The sequence below is a fragment of the Nicotiana tabacum genome, chromosome 16, assembly GCF_000715075.1.
Source record: "Nicotiana tabacum cultivar K326 chromosome 16, ASM71507v2, whole genome shotgun sequence".
Classification (NCBI taxonomy): Eukaryota; Viridiplantae; Streptophyta; class Magnoliopsida; order Solanales; family Solanaceae; genus Nicotiana; species Nicotiana tabacum.
Window position 1 is genome coordinate 100431383 of NC_134095.1, and position 18318 is coordinate 100449700.

An 18318-nucleotide genomic window follows, 5' to 3' on the forward strand; every position below is an offset into this window, starting at 1 on the left:
GGCGGGTACTGCTAATTGCTACTTGGTTTCTTTCTCTTCGACCAATCCCCTACTTTTTAATGTCGTGACCGTGGGCACCGGATCACTTCCTCGACATCGAACATCTCCTTTACTGCCAGTTGTTCCCCATAGACCGTTTTGATTCCGCCCAGAGTGGAAAACTTCAATGCTTGATGTAAGGTCGAAGAAACCGCTCTCATGCTGTGGATCCATAGCCCCACGAACAAGGCGTTGTATCTCATATCCCCCTCGATCACGTAAAATTTCGTTTCATGCATGGTCCCGACAGTGTTTATTGGTAGGGTTATTTCACCCTTCGTTGTTTCGTATGCCATGTTGAACCAGTTCAGTACTAGTACTACCGATGCGATTTGGTCCAATAATCCTAATTGCTCTACGACCCTCCATCGGATGTGTTGGCCAAGCTACCTGGATCAATTAACATACATATAACTCGAGATTTATTGATAAGTACGGATATTACTAGTGCATCATAGTGAGGCTGGATGATGCCCTCGGCATCCTATCGCTGAACGAGATGGACCCCTTCGGGATGTAATCCCAAGTGCATTTTCCCTTGTGATAGAAACTTTTGGTGCGTTTTATCATCGGCCCTTATGGGACATACACTCCCCTAATGATCATGTTGATCACATGTTGAGGCTTCTCCTACTCAAATTGTTTGTTGGCGTCCCTGTTTTTGAAATGATTTTTGGACCTCTCACTTAGGAACTCCCGAAGATGAACATTGTTGAGTCGAGCCACTTCCTCCCTTAGCTGTCGACAATCTTCGGTCCTGTGACCATGAGTACTATGGTATTTACATACCAAGGTTGCGATCCCTCTATGCGGGATCGGATTGAAGTGTCCTAGGCCATGTGGTCTCATTGATGTGACCAATGGCCGATACTATACTTAGAGCGTCCACGTTGAAGTTATATTCTGATAGTCTCGAGGCTTCCGTACCCCCAAGTGATCTATCGATACCGTTCTTATTCATCAGACCTCGGTTGCTAGGTCCTTGGTCGCTTCTCCTGTCGTTCCTGGTTAGGTGGCGACGAGATCTGTTTCCCCTTATGTTCGATATGTATGGCTAATACTGATCTCGGACTGGCCTTTGCTCATGGTCCATAATTCTTTTAGATATGTCATTCACTCTGTTGGGTAAACAAACTCCGAGGGGGCCCCCAGCTGGTCGTCCTCTACTCTGATCTTTGACTGATACCTTTTATGGACATCGGCCCAAGTAACTGTTGGGTACTCCACCAAGTTTTGCTTCAATTGTTGAGAAGCAATGGGACTTTAGGGGTTGAGCCCTTGAGTGAATGCCTAAATGACCAATCATCTGCAATCGGGGGCAGGTCCATTCGCTCTATTTGGAATCTCGACACAAACTCTCTAAGCATCTCTTATCTCTCTGCTTGACTTTGAAGAGGTCAGACTTCCTCATCTCGACCTTAATGGAACCATCATGGGCTTTAACGAAGGCAGCTGCAAGCATAGCAAATGAATCAATAGAATTTGGAGGCAAGTTATGTGATGGTAGGCTATAATCCCGTGTTTCAGTCGTTTATTTCACTCTAATTTACTTCACTTTAATTGAGTTTGAGCTTTAGTTGCTAGTGTTTTTGCACTAATTGCGTGTTTTATGCCTTGTAGGAGTGATTCCGAGCTATGTAGATGTTATGTAACAAATTCGAGCTTTTTGGAGCTTTAAAGTATGAGTAAAAGCCCAAGGGATTAAGCCGGGATCGTATTCGGGGGTCGAGAACCACGTTAGCTTTTTGGAGCTTTGAAGTATGAGTAAAAGCCCAAGGGATTAAGCCAGGATCGTGTTCGGGGGTCGAGAACCACGTCTGGACTTCAAAAATGAAGCATAAAGCCAAGCTCTGAGAAATCACCACAGCCGCAATGTGCGGGGTGCCGCGTGGCACACCACGGCTGCCCAAAATGTTGCTGCCTTGAAATTGCAAGCCCTCTGATAATCTCCAGTGCTGCCTTGTGCATTTTTTATATAGCTAGAATCTTATTTCGCGCAGAAAAAGGTGTTTCCGTTTGGGCCCAACCCTACTTAGTATAAATACATGTAAAAACGTTATTTTGAGGACTTTTGACACATCTTAGACCTAAAGAATCCAAGGAGGAGGTGGAGAAGCAAAAGCACAAGGATTTTATCATTCAATCCTCACTCGAGACAAAAGTTTGGATCGTTTATGTTTTCCTTTAAGCTGAACATATTTGTGATGAATTACTCCATATCTATGGAGTAGTTCCCTTTAGGGTTTGATGGATTTGGTGTATTGATACTTGTTTGTGGATATTAACTCTAGTTTTTATGTATTGAATCGTTTTGGATGTTTTAACTGTGGCATCTATATGCACTTATTCATGTTTCCGAGAGGGGCATAATTTGTGATATTTTTGCATACTATTTTGTTGGTTGAATTCATTAATTATTCTTAGTAATCGGAAGAGGCTAGTTGAATTGTTGATTAAACCTAGTTAGGAGGATAATCGAGAGAGGCTCTCCTAAAGACCAATCCACTACGAATTCTTGCATATCTTCACAAGCTTAAATTGGTTCATCTTGTGAGGTTGAGACTTTATCGAGAGTGTAGTTTCTACTAAACAATTGAATTAATAACCAAGTGAATTAGAGAGACTCACTTGAATATTAGAAGTGAATTATCTAGAGTTAGATCCCAAACATTTGTCTTGCACCTATACTATCAACCCTATATTCTCCTAATTGATAACCTTCTTTGCTCAGTACTTGCGTCAATTGTCATTAGCCAATAGTTTAGATTCTTCGCCAATTTTAGTTTTGATCATACAAACCTCAATTGTTGATCATCTTAGATAGCAATCTATCTACAAACTATGATAATACTGTTTAACTCCAATCCTTGTGGATATGATATTATATTTTACTATATTCGACTAGTGAGCATATTTAAGTTTGTGTTTCAAGCTCATCAAATTTTGGCGATGTTTCCGTGGATTGGAAATCACTAGTATTTGAAATAGTTTGTAGTGCTAATTCAGGAATTAGGTTTTAGTTTTTCTTTTCTCTTTTCTTTTCTATTTTATTTTCTTTATTAGTTAACTTTTTTCAAAATTTGTTTTGTAGTTCCTAATAAGTTAGAGAAGATACTGTAGATATTGAACTCTAAATGTTGTGAAGATGGAGTACAACCAGCCTAAGAAAACGGTTGAAGAGTTAGCAGCTGAATATTATCAGCAGTCTGCTATGTGTTTTAAATACGGTGGAAATCATCTATGGGTTGACTGTCAGGTAGGTAAGTATTCTTCTTATGGTTTGTATTTTGAACACTCTCACTCTATTTCTAGTTCGTACAAGTATGAGAATCCATATGGGCACAATCTTGATTCTGGTTGGGATGAATATCGTTATTATAGTGAAAGCGAAGTGAGACAACCACCTCAAGAGAGAATGATAGTTTGGAAGAGCTTGTGTATAAGTTCATAAATAAACCGGAAGAGAGATTTAAACAAGATGATTAAGCCATGAACAACCTAACAATGCAAGAAAGTCAAATAATAAGTACATTTTTAGAAAGCTCATTGCGTTGTGATGGTGAGTATATGGAGGAGATACCCTGTGAGAATGAGCCTACCCAAGAGGATGAGCATCCACATAGAGAGCTTTTCACTGTTCAAGAGGACTCTGATTCAACTGAGATGATCTAAAATAAGGATGTGGTTGAGTGTGAAGCATCGGAAGAAGAGTTCAAACCCCCATCCACCTTTCCACATCTACATCATATAGTAGAAGAGAATGAGAAACAAATGATCTTGGACACACCAAAGGAATATTCACTTGACCTTTCGTCCTTATTTTCTTATTCTAACCTTGATCATGTGAATTTTATTTTTGGGGATTTACAGGAAATATATGGATTGATCCTGTGAAATAATGCAGGAATAAGTTGAGGATCATCATGAACGAGCAATTCACCGTTCAAGATGAGGACGAGAAAGAAAGAAAAGAGCAGGTATTGCAGATATTCCCAAAAGACTTGAGTTTAATGAGCTCCATAAAGAATCCCAAGGAGCAAAAACGAGTAAGGAGTTCAGAATTAGGGGTGGAGTTCATAAGTTACTCGGAAAAGAGGAAAATTTAGGGAAGTTTCCTTTATCTTATGCTTTTTAATTGTGTGTCATGGGGACATACCACAACTTAAAGTGTGGGGTGGGGGAAAATTGTATGTTGTATGTATATGGGTTAGTTTTTGTATTTTAGTGGTTAGAAAAATTTGAAAAACATAAAAAATTTAAAATTTTATACTTTTCCCGACGATGGATATCATATCGACATGTTTCTTGAGGGATTAAAGTCGAAAGAAAAAAAAGACAAATTTTTTTTCTTTGTTAGGTAGTGTATTAATTACCCCTTGAATTTTCTTTGTGTCGTGGTCCTTTTTCAAGAATTTTATTTGAACCGGATGTAGTTAGTTTTTATTTTTGGTTAGGAGTAGGAAACATAGTGTTGTGATTTGAATTGAAGCAATATATCTTGACTTTATTATACCTTGAGAATAGTGAGTGCTTTAGTTGTGACGCTTAGGCTCAGTTTTTGACTCTTGTATAAGTACCTTAAATTATATGATCTTAACTTTGCTTAACTTCTTTGACTAGAGTGTCTTGATGAGTCCAATCCGGAGTGAGTTATGTGCCATGTGTGTGTGAGGTTTTGTATTATTCTGTGCATTGCATTTGATGTCTAGAACTTGCCGTGTGTGTTTGCAAAGAGTAATAGTAGTTTAGTCAGTCTTGGAAGTGATATAGGCATTTCTTTGCTGAGCCAGTTATTTGCTTTTACCCACCTAATTGTTATGTATCTTAGTTAACCCCTTTGAGCCTGTAATCCTGATTCTTTGGCAACTTCATTAAGAGCCTTACCTATTTGTTTGAATTGACCATCTATCTGAACCATATACCTCTCATGAGCACTTGAATTTGTTATGAACTTTGTAAAAGTTAAAGTATGGTGTTACAACCCATATCCACATGTGTTAGTTCATGCCATATATTAGTTAACATATATCCAAGAAGGAATTATCTTTGAGATGATAAGAAGTCAATCCTATTGGTCTTAAGTGATACAAGAGTGTATAAGGGTGATTAACCAGTATTAGAAGTTAAACGAATCAAGGATGTTGTAACTCGAATTTTCAGGTAATCTAGCGGTGCTTAATACACTCAAGAGGTCATTTATGAAGGTATTTTAATCATATAATATCCGTATCATAAGTCTTGAAGTCAAACGAGTTATGAAACAAAAGTCGACAAAAGTTGTCGCAACTTAGGTTCATAATTTTACTTAAACATTAGGTCAAATGTTTCTAATCTTTTCTCATAATTTACAAGGAATTATGGGGTGATCTACCAACCAAATTAAAGATCTATGAGTCTAGTTTCCAACGCATTAAACCGTTCATCGATACGATTTTGGAGTAGAGAGATATTCGCGTTTTCGCGAGACTGCGCCAAGCACCTCTCTATGGGGCCCACTAAGTCGGTTTAAGATATTTGGACCTATATAGGATGACTCCAACCCGTTTTAAGTCATTTCCTTTCACTATTTTCAGACCTTAGAACCCTAGGAACATCCTCTCAAGGTTCTCTCAAGATTCAAGACCCAAAAAGGGCAAACAACACAAATCAAGTGTCGGGAATTCTGTGTCGCTAGTAAGTCTCTTGTTCTTCTTGTTGTTGCTCATTTTTGTGTCGTTCCAGCTCGTGTGGGAGGTGGTTTTAAAGGGTTTATGTTCTTTAAATACTCCCTAATGTTCTTAATGTCAATCCTAGGTGATTTCAAGCCTTCTAAAGTGATTCTTGTGCCGAAAAACACTAATTGATCGCTAGTTTCATTTTTTTGTTGTTGTGGCAGCATTGGAGGGATATTTCTTGGAAATTTAAGGTCAAATTGGAGTTGCTCTCTCTGTATAAAGGTAAGGAACCTCTTACTCTATATGTATTTAAGATTATCCAAGTTGCGGCTAAGCCATTGAAGCTAGAACTTGTGAGATATATATCGAAAGGCTTGGTAGTAATGTTATTGTTTTGTGGACTGTTTTGCGTTGTTGTTGGGCTGCATATTTTACTACTATCTTGTGGAGTTTTGGAGGAGGAAGGGTGTGGAGAAACACCATATATATGTAGGGTTATGGGCTGATAGTTATTCGTAATATTTCCAGGTTGTTTGACACGACTACGGTGGTCGTCGTATGTATGGAGTGATTAGGCTATGTGTGGACTATTTTGGGAGGCTCAATATGTTTATTATTGATGTTGTTTGGGCTGTTTGGTGACTGTTTTGAATGGTGTGAGGTCATATATATAGGGGAGGTTCTGTCCGTTTCATCGTAAAATAGGTTGTGGTCGATACATAATAGTTATGACGCTTAAATGATAACGATAGTATCGTTTCTCTTATTGTAGACTAAGGAGTTTTGACAATTGCATAGCTTGAGATTGGGGCAGTATATACAAGGTATGTGAGGCTATCCCTTTCCTTCTTTTGCACGACTCCGATTGTACATAATGTAATGAACGAGCTTCCAAAGATACTCTACTCTTAGAAGCTAGCAGTACTTACATTGTTTTCCCTCTTATGGAACGATTTATGTTAATGTTGCTTCTCTTATTCTTATGTTATCAATGTTATTGGTACTTCCTGATTCTTATAAGGTTCATAGTGAAGAGTTAGTCCTAATAACGTGTACAGAGGATACCGACCTTACGTCACTCCGAAAGGTTTAGAATGTGATTCCATGAGTCGAGCATGCATTATATATATGTATCTATTTTACTCTACCGAGCCACGCTATAGTTGGCCGGGTACGACACCTATTGTGCAACCACTGATCAGTTGGGTTTTACCGAGCTCCACGTGGCCGGGTACGATTCTACCGAGCCTATTATGGCCGGGTACGATATGATGATAATGATGCCCACAGAGGCGAATGCTTTAAAGGTTTATGTATTTATACATATGTATCATGCATTTCATGTAAGTAGCCCTCAGAGGTACTAAGATGTTACAGGTTGTATATTCTCTATCCTTGCTTACATTACTGATCGTATTTATGGTTCCTTGCCTTACATACTCAGTACTTTATTCGTACTGACGTCCTTTTATTTGTGGACGCTGCATGTCGTGCTGCAGGTCCTGATAGACAGGCAGGTGCAGCTCCCCCACCACAGTAGACTGTCTAGTTCAGCGGTGATTGGCGAGATCCCTTCTCCGGACTTGCCTTGGTCTTGGTATGCAATTTTTGTTATAGACATTATGGGTATGTCGGGGCCCTGTTCCGGCTATGTTGCAACACTTATGTTCTTTTAGAGGCTCATAGACAGGTGTCGGCTCATGTATAGTTTGGTATGCCTTGTCAGCTAGTTTTTGTTGTATAGTCTTTCATAGTAGCGTGGTAGCTCATACCTTATACGTAGTTTCTTGATTGTCTGGTCATCCCCTGCTATGTATGTTCATGCCGTCATATTTTATTGCTGGTTGTCCATGATCTAGGTCTACCATTTATATTGATCTCGTCAGCCTTAAATGATAATAATGAAGGTTAGATAAAATGTACGTTGGTGCTCGTCAAGTGTGGTCGGGTGCTAGTCATGGCCCTTCAGTTTGGGTCGTGACAAACTTGGTATCAGAGCAAGTCTGTCCTAGGGGTTGTCTATGAGCCGTGTCTAGTAGAGTCTTGATTATGGATGTGTAGCGCGCCATATTTATAATCAGGAGGCTACATGACATCTAGGGTTGTTACCTTCTTCCTGAATCTAGATCGTGCGTAGAGTTGAGTCGTAAGTGTTCGTCTCTAATATTCACCTTGTTTTTTTCAGTGATGCCTTCGACTAGGAAGCAAACGATTAGTAGACGGCTTGATACAGCAGCGGGAGAGGGTACCAGTCAGGTTCCCCAAGTCAGAGCAGGACAAAGTGAGGCTCAAAGTGAGATGCCCTCTCATACCTCATCTACTCCATCTCCTCCAGAGGATATTAGAAGGCACCCAGCGCCTCCAGTTCCTCCGTCTGGCACTCTAGACCAGGATATGCGGAGTGCTTTGCAGTTATTGACTAGCTTGGTAGCTGCTCAGGCTCAGAGGCAGAATACTGCTGAGAAACCAGTTAGTACAAGAGTTCGTGATTTTATTAACTTTGACCCTCCAGTGTTTACCGGATCAGACCCGAAGGAGGACCCACAGACTTTTATTGACCAGGTTCATCGTACACTTCGGGTTATGCATGTTAGTGATGCAGAGGCAGTAGAGTTGGCTTCTTATCGGCTACGGGATTTAGTGGTTCTCTGGTATGATAGTTGGGAGAGATCCAGGGGTCCGAACCCTCCTCCAGCTGTGTGGAAGGAATTTTTTGAGGCCTTTCTTCGTCACTACTTGCCAGTTGAGATACGACGAGCTAGAGCTGATAAGTTCTTGAACCTTAGACAAGGTAATATGAGTGTGCGAGAGTACAGTATGCAGTTTGATTCTTTGGCAAGGTATGCTCCCCATATGGTGGCCGAGATGAGTGATAGGGTGCATATGTTCGTGAATGGGTTGGGACCACATCTGATAAATGAGTGTACGATAGCCTCCTTGGTGGAGGGCATGGATATTTCCCGTATTCAAGCTTATGCCCAGACCCTAGAGGATCGTAAGCGCCAGTAGAGGGTAGTTAGGGAGCAGGATAGGGGCCAGTATAAGAGGGCTAGATTTGCAGGGTATTCTGATGACTTCAGAGGCCGCATCAGGCCATAGTTTTCGAGGAGTTCGGCACCACCTGTAGCTAGTGCTCCTCCACAGTTTCAGAGGCCTCGATATGATCGATCCTATTCTGGTCCAGGTCAGAGTTCGCGGGCATCTGGCTCGCAACATCACAGGGATACTAGTCAGATGAGACCCCCAACACCACATTGTGATCAGTGCGGCAAGGCCCACTTTGGACTGTGTCGTCGAGGTTCTGATGCATGCTATTCGTGTAGGCAGCCTGGCCATATGATGCGGGATTGTCCTAATAGAGGAGGTGATGGTATGGCTCAGCCGACTGGATCTGTGTCTGGTTCTTGCTCATCAGTTCGACCTCTAGCACGGGGTTTTCAGCAGTCGACAGGTCGTGGTAGGGGTAGGGGTGCAGTGCCGAGTTCGAGTGGTGCTCAAAATCGAACCTATGCTCTAGTAGGTCGACAGGATCTCGAGTCGTCTCCAGATGTTGTTACAGGTATTATATCTGTGTTTTCTTATGATGTATATGCGCTGATTGATCCGGGATCTACATTATCATATGTTACACCCTTTGTGGCTAATAAGTTTGGCATTGAACCTGAATTGATAAGTAAACCCCTCGCGGTATCTACTCCGATAGGAGATTCTGTGATTGCTAGAAGGGTATATAGAGGTTGCACTGTGATGATTTGTAGTCGTCAAACCTCGGCAAATTTATTTGAGTTAGAAATGGTTGATTTTGATGTGATAATGGGAATGGACTGGTTGGCCTCATGCTATGCAAATGTTGACTGTCGTACGAAGATGGTTAGGTTCCAATTTCCGGGTGAACCCGTCATTGAATGGAAAGGGAACATTGCTACACCGAAAGGTAGGTTTATTTCCTATCTTAAGGCAAGGAAAATGATCTCAAAAGGTTACATTTATCATCTCGTTCGCATTAGGGATGCAGAGGCGAAACCGCCTACTTTACAATCAATCCCTGTGGTCAACGAATTCCCAGATGTTTTCCCAGATGAACTCCCAGGCCTTCCTCCTGAAAGGGAGATTGAGTTTAGCATTGATGTGTTGCCTGACACTCAACCGATCTCTATTCCTCCATACAGAATGGCCCCGGCAGAGTTGCAAGAGTTGAAGGTGCAGTTGAAGGCCTTGCTAGATAAGGGCTTTATTAGGCCTAGCACTTCACCTTGGGGTGCACCAGTCCTATTCGTGCGGAAGAAAGATGGGTCGTTACGGATGTGTATCGACTATCGACAGTTGAATAAGTCTACTATAAAGAACAAGTATCCACTTCCAAGAATTGATGACCTGTTTGACCAACTCCAGGGTGCCAAGTATTTCTCCAAGATTGATTTACGTTCAGGGTATCATTAGGTAAGGGTTAGGGAGAAAGATATTCCAAAGACGGCCTTCCGGACAAGATATGGGCACTTTGAGTTCTTGGTGATGTCGTTCGGGCTAACAAATGCCCCAACAGCTTTTATGGATCTCATGAATACTATATTCAGGCCCTATCTTGATGTGTTCGTGATTGTATTCATTGATGACATTCTAGTGTATTCTCGTTCGGAGGCGGAACACGCGGGCCACTTGCGGATAGTATTACAGACGCTTCAGGATCGTAAGTTATATGCTAAGCTCTCCAAATGTGAATTCTGGCTGAACTCAGTAGCATTCCTTGGCCATGTGATATCTGATGAGGGTATTAGTGTCGACACTCAGAAGATCGATGCAGTAAAGAATTGGCCGAGACCTACAACACCATCAGAAGTCCGCAGCTTCCTAGGACTAGCAGGATATTATAGGCGGTTTGTATAAGGATTTTCCTCTATATCATCACCATTGACTAAGTTAACACAAAAAGCTACCAAATTCCAGTGGTCTGACACTTGTGAACGTAGTTTTCAGGAGCTGAAGAATCGATTGACATGTGCACCAGTGCTCACTCTTCCTGAAGGAACAGAAGATTATGTGGTATATTGTGATGCCTCAGGTATAGGTTTGGGGTGCGTATTGATGCAACGTGGGAATGTGATTGCTTATGCATCAAGACAATTGAAGAAGCATGAAAAGAATTATCCAACCCATGATTTGGAATTGGCTGCAGTAATATATGCTTTGAAGATATGGCGGCACTACTTATACGGCGTCCATGTTGACATCTACACAGATCACAAGAGTTTACAATACATCTTCAAGCAGAAAGAGTTGAATTTGAGGCAGCGTAGGTGGCTTGAATTATTGAAAGACTACGACGTCGAGATATTGTATCATCCTGGTAAAGCCAATGTTGTGGCAGATGCTCTCAGCCATAAATCAATGGGAAGCTTAGTACATATTGAGGCAGGTAGATGGGGGTTGATTAAAGAGCTTCATCAGCTAGCCAATATGAGAATCAGATTGTTAGACTCTGATGACGGAGGTGTTACTGTACAGAATACATCAGAATCATCTTTGGTAGCCGAGGTAAAAGCACGACAATATGAAGATCCTAATTAGTACGATTAAGAGAAAGCATTCAACAGTGTAAAAGTATGACTTTTGGGATCGGAAAAGATGGGGCACTGAGATACCAGAGCCGATTGTGTGTGCCTAATGTGGCAGGGTTGCGAGAGAAGATTATGAATGAGATTCATCAATCCCGATATTCCATCCATCCCGGCTCGACAAAGATGTATCATGATGTCAAGGAGCAGTATTGGTGGGATAATATGAAGAAGTCTATTGCAGAATTTGTGGCCCAGTGTCCCAATTGTCAACAAGTAAAGATAGAACATCAGAAACCCGGTGGATTGCTTCAAAATATAGAGATTCCGACTTGGAAGTGGGAGGTGATTAATATGGACTTCATTATTGGATTACCTCGCTCTTATCATAAGTTTGACTCCATCTGGGTGATAATTGATCGACTTACAAAATGTGCCCATTTTCTGCCAGTGAAGACAACTTACACGGCTGAAGATTATGCGAAGTTGTATATCAAGGAGATTGTTAGGCTTCATGGTGTGCCCATATCTATTATATCAGACTGAGGAGCTCAATTTACGGCTAACTTTTGGAGGTCTTTCCAGAAGGGTTTAGGCACACAAGTAAATCTCAGCACTGCATTTCATCCGCAGACTGACGGACAGGCTGAACGTACCATTCAGACACTGGAAGATATGCTATGAGCATGTGTTCTAGATTTTAAGGGGAATTGGGATGATCATCTTCCACTCATAGAATTCGCCTATAACAATAGCTACCATTCCAGTATTAAAATGGCCCCATATGAGGCACTATACGGGAGGAGATGTAGATCACCAGTTGGATGGTTCGAAGTCGGTGAAACAGAATTATATGGGCCAGATTTGATTCACCAAGCTATTGAGAAGGTAAAAGTGATACAGGAGCGATTGAGGACGGCACAAAGCAGGCAAAAATCTTATTCTGATGTCCGACATCGTGATCTAGAGTTTGAGGTTGGTGATTGGGTTTTCCTGAGGATCTCACCAATGAAGGGTATTATGCGTTTTGGGAAGAAAGGTAAGCTGAGTCCAAGGTATATCGGGCCGTATAAAATTCTTCGACGGATTGGACAGGTTGCTTATGAGTTAGAATTGCCATCCGAATTGGAATTTGTTCACCCGGTATTCCATGTATCTATGTTGAGAAAATGTATTGGAGACCCTTCTCGAGTCATCCCTATCAAAGATGTACAAGTTACAGAGGACCTATCATATGAAGAAGTGCCAGTGGCGATATTAGATCGGCAAGTCCGCAAGCTGAGAACAAAAGATGTAGCTTCCGTCAAAGTATTGTGGAGGAACAAAAATATGGAAGAAATGACATGGGAAGCAGAAGAGGAGATGAAGTCTAAATACCCTTACTTATTCCAGAATAAAGATAACAAGGATGCTGGTGGAAGACAGAATACATTGGAAGGTGAAACGGCTCTATGAGGTAAGCAATAATTTGAGAATACTCCTCCTTAATACAAAATGGTGATATGTAGATAATGTAAATACGCATAATGCTTTGTGTAGCCTTGTGAAGCCATATGTTGGGATTAATTACTTGCAAGTTTTGCTAGTGACCATTTTATAGGGGAAAATTGATCGGAAATTTCAATTGGAATCCACGATGATTTAAACTCCCCATAAACCCTTACATTCGAGGACGAATGTTCCTAAGGGGGGGAGGGTGTTACAACCCATATCCACATGTGTTAGTTCATGCCATATATTAGTTAACATATATCCAAGAAGGAATTATCTTTGAGATGATAAGAAGTCAATCCTATTGGTCTTAAGTGATACAAGAGTGTATAAGGGTGATTAACCAGTATTAGAAGTTAAACGAATCAAGGATGTTGTAACTCGAATTTTCAGGTAATCTAGCGGTGCTTAATACACTCAAGAGGTCATTTATGAAGGTATTTTAATCATATAATATCCGTATCATAAGTCTTGAAGTCAAACGAGTTATGAAACAAAAGTCGACAAAAGTTGTCGCAACTTAGGTTCATAATTTTACTTAAACATTAGGTCAAATATTTCTAATCTTTTCTCATAATTTACAAGGAATTATGAGGATGATCTACCAACAAAATTAAAGATCTATGAGTCTAGTTTCCAACGCATTAAACCGTTCATCGATACGATTTCGGAGTAGAGAGATATTCGCGTTTTCGCGAGACTGCGCCAAGCACCTCTCTATGGGGCCCACTAAGTCGGTTTAAGATATTTGGACCTATATAGGATGACTCCAACCCGTTTTAAGTCATTTCCTTTCACTATTTTCAGACCTTAGAACCCTAGGAACATCCTCTCAAGGTTCTCTCAAGATTCAAGACCCAAAAAGGGCAAACAACACAAATCAAGTGTCGGGAATTCTGTGGCGCTAGTAAGTCTCTTGTTCTTCTTGTTGTTGCTCATTTTTGTGTCGTTCCAGCTCGTGTGGGAGGTGGTTGTAAAGGGTTTATGTTCTTTAAATACTCCCTAATGTTCTTAATATCAATCCTAGGTGATTTCAAGCCTTCTAAAGTGATTCATGTGCCGAAAAACACTAATTGATCGCTGATTTCATTTTTTTGTTGTTGTGGCAGCATTGGAGGGATATTTCTTGGAAATTTAAGGTCAAATTGGAGTTGTTCTCTCTGTATAAAGGTAAGGAACCTCTTACTCTATATGTATTTAAGATTATCCAAGTTGCGGCTAAGCCATTGAAGCTAGAACTTGTGAGATATATATCGAAAGGCTTGGTAGTAATGTTATTATTTTGTGGACTGTTTTGCGTTGTTGTTGGGCTGCATATTTTACTACTATCTTGTGGAGTTTTGGAGGAGGAAGGGTGTGGAGAAACACCATATATATGTAGGGTTATGGGCTGATAGTTATTCGTAACATTTCCAGGTTGTTTGATACGACTACGGTGGTCGTCGTATGTATGGAGTGATTAGGCTATGTGTGGACTATTTTGGGAGGCTCAATATGTTTATTATTGATGTTGTTTGGGCTGTTTGGTGACTGTTTTGAATGGTGTGAGGTCATATATATAGGGGAGGTGCTGTCCGTTTCATCGTAAAATAGGTTGTGGTCGATACATAATAGTTATGACGCTTAAATGATAACGATAGTATCGTTTCTCTTATTGTAGACTAAGGAGTTTTGACAATTGCATAGCTTGAGATTGGGGCAGTATATACAAGGTATGTGAGTCTATCTCTTTCCTTCTTTTGCACGACTCCGATTGTACATAATGTAATGAACGAGCTTCCAAAGATACTCTACTCTTAGAAGCTAGCAGTACTTACATTGTTTTCCCTCTTATGGAACGATTGATGTTAATGTTGCTTCTCTTATTCTTATGTTATCAATGTTATTGGTACTTCCTGATTCTTATAAGGTTCATAGTGAAGAGTTAGTCCTAATAACGTGTACAGAGGATACCGACCTTACGTCACTCCGAAAGGTTTAGAATGTGATTCCATGAGTCGAGCATGCATTATATATATATATCTATTTTACTCTACCGAGCCACGCTATAGTTGGCCGGGTACGGCACCTATTGTGCAACCACTGATCAGTTGGGTTTTACCGAGCTCCACGTGGCCGGGTACGATTCTACCGAGCCTATTATGGCCGGGTACGATATGATGATAATGATGCCCACAGAGGCGAATGCTTTAAAGGTTTATGTATTTATACATATGTATCATGCATTTCATGTAAGTAGCCCTCAGAGGTACTAAGATGTTACAGGTTGTATATTATCTATCCTTGCTTACATTACTGATCGTATTTATGGTTCCTTGCCTTACATACTCAGTACTTTATTTGTACTGACGTCCTTTTATTTGTGGACGCTGCATGTCGTGCTGCAGGTCCTGATAGACAAGCAGGTACAGCTCCCCCACCACAGTAGACTGTCTAGTTCAGCGGTGATTGGCGAGATCCCTTCTCCGGACTTGCCTTGGTCTTGGTATGCAATTTTTGTTATAGAAATTATGGGTATGTCGGGGCCCTGTTCCGGCTATGTTGCAACACTTATGTTCTTTTAGAGGCTCATAGACAGGTGTCGGCTCATGTATAGTTTGGTATGCCTTGTCGGCTAGTTTTTGTTGTATAGTCTTTCATAGTAGCGTGGTAGCTCATACCTTATACGTAGTTTCTTGATTGTCTGGTCATCCCCTGCTATGTATGTTCATGCCGTCATATTTTATTGATGGTTGTCCATGATCTAGGTCTACCATTTATATTGATCTCGTCAGCCTTAAAAGATAATAATGAAGGTTAGATGAAATGTACGTTGGTGCTCGGCAAGTGTGGTCGGGTGCTAGTCATGGCCCTTCAGTTTGGGTCGTGACAAATTTGGTATCAGAGCAAGTCTGTCCTAGGGGTTGTCTATGAGCCGTGTCTAGTAGAGTCTTGATTATGGATGTGTAGCGCGCCACATTTATAATCAGGAGGCTACATGACATCTAGGGTTGTTACTTATGCAAAATATTCTTTGATAGTGGTGACTCTTGATGTAATTGTACTTAAAGAAATATGAATTTAATATATATTGATGTGAAGGTAGAGTTATGGTTTGACATAAGTGTGGGATTTTAAATGTTAAAGTGTATGTATTAAAGTTCTTAGGGAGATGTAGTCACTCATATATCTAAATGTATCCTACCCGTCCCGAAGCTTACATTACAACCAAATAAAGTCCTACTTAATCCTTGACTGAATGAGCTCAATTAGTAGAGTAGTACACTACGGGCAAGCCTATGGTACGTCTTTTGTGGCACATGAATTTTATTTATGAGAGTGAGTGAATTCTTTATATCTTGAGTTCCTAATTGTTCTTAAATTTTATTGTGTGTGGAACTACTCTCTGTTGTTGTGTAAGGGCACTAGATTCACGAAGGAAAGGTAATATCGTTGACCTCTATGTTAGAGTAAGTGAGCGGATTGTGAATAATGCGTGGTATTTGTGAGTCAAATCTTGAGGCGATGATGTTACATTATTGTGCTTAGTCTATTTTAAATATTCTTGGTATGATGAGTTATGAGAGTTGTGTAAAAAGATCGTGTCTTTATAAAATGTGGTTTGATTGCTCGAGGACGAGCAATGGTGGGGTGTTGATGTTAGGCTATAATCCCGTATTTTAGTTGCTTATTGCACTCTAATTTATTGGACTTTAATTGAGTTTGAGCTTTAGTCGCTAGTGTTTTTGCACTATCTGCATGTTTTATGCCTTGTAGGAGTGATTCCGAGCTATGTATGGAGCTTTGAAGTCTGAGTAAAAGCCCACGGGATTAAGCCGGGATAGCGTTCGGGGGTCGAGAACCACATTTGGACTTCAAAAACGAAGCAAAAAGCCAAGCTCTGAGAAATCACAACAGCCGTGGCGTGTGGCGCGCCGCCGCTGCCCAAAATGCTGCTACCTTGAAATTGCAAGCCCTATGATAATCCCCACTGCTGCCCCGCCTGGCGCATCGCCCCAGGCGGCGCGCCTGTGCATTTTTTGCGGAGCTAGAATCCTATTTTGCGCAGAAAAAGGTGTTTTCATTGGGTCGACCCTACTTAGTATAAATACATGTAAAAATATTATTTTGAGGACTTTTGACACATCTTAGACCTAGGGAAGCCAAGGAGGAGGTGGAGAAGCAAAAGCACAAGGATTTCATCATTCAATCCTCACTCAAGATAAGAGTTTGGGTCGCTTATGTTTTCTTTTAACTTGAACATATTTGTGATGAATTACTCCATATTTATGGAGTAGTACCCTTTATGGTTTGATGGATTTGGTGTATTGATACTTGTTTATGGATATTACCTCTATTTTTTATGTATTGAATCGGTTTGGATGTTTAACGGTTGCATCTATCTTCACTTGTTCATGTAATCGAGAGAGACATAACTTGTGATATTTTTGCATACTATTTTGTTGGTTGAATTCATTAATTCTTCTTAATAATGGGGAAGAGGCTAGTTGAATTGTTGATTAAACCTAGTTAGGAGGATAATTGAGAGAGGTTCTCCTAAAGACCAATCCACTATGAATTTTTGCATATGTTCACGAGCTTAAATTGGTTCATCTTGTGAGGTTGAAACTTAATCGAGAGAGGAGTTTCTACTAAACAATTGAATTAATAACCAACTGAATTCGAGAGATTCACTTGAATATTAGAAGTGAATTATCTAGAGTTAGATACCAAATATTTGTCTTGCACCTATCCTATCAACCCTATCTTCTCCCAATTGATAACCTTCTTTGCTCAGTACTTGCGTCGATTGTCATTAGCCAATAGTTTAGATTCTTAGTTAATTTTAATTTTAATCATACAAACCTCAATTGTTGATCATCTTGGATATCAATCTATCTACAAACTACAATAATATTGTTTAACTCCAATCCCTATAGATACAATATTATATTTTACTATATTCGACTAGCGAACATATTTAAGTGTGTGTTTCAAGCTCGTCATTATGGAACCATATCATCGATCCTTTGCACAAGGTTTCCCCAAATTTCTTTAATAACACTGACTCGATCTTCTCGTCCTCTAGGTCATTGCCCTTTATTGCGCATGTATAGGAGGTTGCATGCTCGTTTAGATCCGTGGTCCCATTATATTTGGGAATGTTGAGCATTCGAAATCTCTTCAGAATTGGCTTCGGTGCCGCACTCGGGGAGAAAGGTTTCTGAATGATTTTTTTTGGAATTCGGCCTTTTCAATATTGGAGGCGCTCCCGGGATTTGATCGACCCTCGAATTGCAAGTTTTCACCTTCTTGTCATTTGCCTCTATCTTTTTCTCACCAAACTTCGCCCGTTTGTTAGCGCTTCGAGCATTTTCATCAGCTCGAAAGTTCTCCGGCCCCGAAATCATCCGGTTTTACAACAATCTGTTCATCTCTTCGAGCTCCTTCTCTAACCCGCTCGGGTTCGGTCCTATTCTTTGCGTGATTTGGGATCTGTAGCTGTGCTATTGCCATTTGTTGAGCTTGTGACATTTCAAAAATCAATCGTAAGCTAACTCCATCACCTTCCCCTTCTGGTGCTTCTCGAGTCGATGGCTAGG